At 38.6% G+C, this 2,887-nt stretch overlaps 1 long non-coding RNA gene across 1 annotated transcript; it reads left to right on the top strand.

Moving 5' to 3' along the window:
• Positions 1–373: 373 nt before the first annotated feature.
• LOC140000654 (uncharacterized) lies at positions 374–1,233 on the top strand. The gene is made up of 2 exons (XR_011805736.1): positions 374–457; positions 1,088–1,233. It is a non-coding gene; the product is annotated as an uncharacterized lncRNA (long non-coding RNA).
• Positions 1,234–2,887: the final 1,654 nt, after the last annotated feature.

Below are 2,887 nucleotides of genomic sequence, written 5' to 3' on the forward strand. Positions count from 1 at the left end.
GATATCTGAACCTTAATCACCATTAATTGAGAACATTGTGTGCTAAACTAATTTATACTATAAAAGTAATGTTTCTGCAGCAAGTGAACATTTTCTTAACAATGTCAATTAACTTTAGACTTTGAGTAGCAATAAAGCACTTTGTGATTTAAAAAAAATCATGTTGGAGGTGCAATACTGGTGTACAGTCTGTGCTGCTAACAAGTCAGTGCTTGCCAGTCGTCACCATGTGGCAGGATCTTAGATAACTCAGATATTTCCTGTTTGGTTGAGGATGCCACTGTGTGAAACTGCCCATGAATGTTGGCTCATATTGCCAATCATTCTAACCCTGCTTTTTTTTTTTTTTTTTTTTTTTTTTTTTTTTTTTTGAGATGCCAGCTATGGGTTGGGAGCTGCTGAAGCTTCCCTGGTTCTATTTCTGGCTTTTCCATTGACTCAGGAACAAGGAAGTTGGGTAATTTTTTCTGCCCTTCATTATCTCTATCTTCTAAACAGACTTAGTAATTAAAACCAGTAACAATTACCAAAAATACCAGTTGTCTGGAAATACTGATTGTGCGTATAAAAACTTTTCCCAGGTGTAGGCCAAGTGTGTTTGTCAAAAACCTAGCCAGAAAAATAAGCCACTTTTGCTAAAATTTTTAGGAGGAAAAACAAACAAACAAACAAAAAACAAAACCATAAATAAATAAATTTATTCTCCAAAACAGAATTTCAGCTCAGAGAAGTATGTCTTGCAGTTAGCTTATTCCTTTATACTTTCATATTCTGTTACATATATAAATTGCAAATGCTCCAAAAGAAGAGAAACAGAGAGCAAAAGTCCCATGTAGCAAGATCACTGACCACAGGCTTGAGACCATTACTTTGTAGGGAGTGGGGTGAGGGTGGGGGTATGGGAGTGTAAATAAATCTGAAAGCCTTTGGTTGCATCAAAACCAAAAAGGGTTTGGATCAAAAAAGTGGAGAGAAAAGGCAGACTTTTTCATCGTTAATACCTTTGATATTATTAGAGCTACCTGAAAATTTGCTTAAGAATAACATCTGATGATGTACTGAATGTGGATCTTTGTACTATTCTCAGAAATGACGTGAGAGGTGATATGGATGGAGACAGCTGGATGGGCTGCCAAGCTCTGAGGAACGTGTTGGAGACGCATTTCCTCCCAAGTCGTGGAAGCTTGCTTTAAGGGCATTCATGTTCCTCCCTGTGCCACTATTGTTGCAGGGTGGGTGCTGGCACAGAAACTTTTTCCATCCAGGCATGAATGGGCATACCTCATGCTGAAAATAGAGCTGATTGGGAATTTTCATCTTAATCCTTAGCAGAAGGCAAGTTGCCTTGCTTGTAAAATTGAAGGTTTCTCTATTAACATTCCCCTTAAATATTTTGTTTTCAGGGAAAAACAAAACACTATTCAATTTTGCATTGGTTTGACTTCTGAAGGAATATTCTGAGTGGACTGAAGGTATTTGCTGCTATTCACATTTAAAAATGGTTTCTGTTGTTTTCTATTGCTATATATAGTTTAAAGCTCTCTCATCCATAAAACAAACTGGTCCGAACTGTAATGCCCTGAATGAGGAAAACTATAGTAAAATTGGATGTTCTGGTACGGACAAATGATGCATGATGATGTTGAATTAACTTGAACAGTTCAGTAAGCTAAAAACCAGGAAAGACAGATTATGTAATAGGCCTAAAAATGGAGTGATACTCCAATCCTTTGAAAAAAAGCATTTTGCAGAATTTCTATTTTGCTGAAGTTGTTAAGGATTTTTAAACATTTGTCCTGGTACAAAGCCCTGTGTTGATTATTATTTTTAAGAAAGAATCATACAGATTAACAGTGTCACCACAGTTAATAAATTTGCTATGTTATTGTGCTGATGTGAGAGCTATTCCCTTGGGTACATCACAGCCGAAAATTCAAGTGTCTTTAATTATGTTTAATGACCCAGGATGCACTCTGGCTGCTCTCAGCAGTGCCGATCCTTGAGCACAGAGAGGAGGCAGTAGGTTACGTCAGCTTGTTTTGGGAGGAATGGTCTTTTGAGCAACACTAGTGGTAGAACTGTTTCCATGACATTTTGGCACAATAAGCAGGATACATGAGAGTTGGTTCTGAAGCTGGCATTGGCCGGCATGTCTGGGTAACAAGTTAATCCTTCTCATGCTCCATGCATGGCAGAATGCCATCCACTTTCTGCTTTAGGGCTGCTGCAGCCCATCTGCCCTCTGCATCACTGGAGCATGGCTACTGTCTGCCGATCTTGTTGTGACCAGCTTCTGCCTCACCATGGTGGTGGTGTGTTCATTACTTGGCCTTCAATGTCTCCTGTGTTTTCTGTCACGCTGCATGACACAGAGTTGCTGACAGCCCATGGTGAGCATATTGCACGGCAAGTATTTAAACAAGTGCTTATTTACATGCCATGAGCACGGCATCCCCACTAAGCCTGGTGGAGGAGGGGCAGAGCTCTTCTATGTCATTTTAAATAATTGCAACAATTCAGCACTTCAAAACTGCTCAACAAATGTTCTTGCTGTTCTGTGGAAATCTCTATGTCCATTTTTTCATCCACACATCTGAGTAGGAAGAAAATGATTTTATTCTGATTCAGAATAATTTACCCATCACTATGCCTAACTCACACTTGGATAATAAAACGGTTTCAGGGTGGAATGCAAGTAGGGAGTTGTTACAAATGAAGCCATTCATTCAAAAACAAAAAGAGGAATATGAGATTATTTTGCTAGAATCTTGTGGCACATAAAACCAGAGAGAGATAATAAATAGTTCTATGTGCCTTATGTGACTTTTTTGATATCATTGTTACTTAGCTCTTCTGCACAAAACCCATGAAAGAAGTAAATCAAGAT

This window comes from Anas platyrhynchos, chromosome Z, assembly GCF_047663525.1.
Source record: "Anas platyrhynchos isolate ZD024472 breed Pekin duck chromosome Z, IASCAAS_PekinDuck_T2T, whole genome shotgun sequence".
Lineage (NCBI taxonomy): Eukaryota > Metazoa > Chordata > Aves > Anseriformes > Anatidae > Anas > Anas platyrhynchos.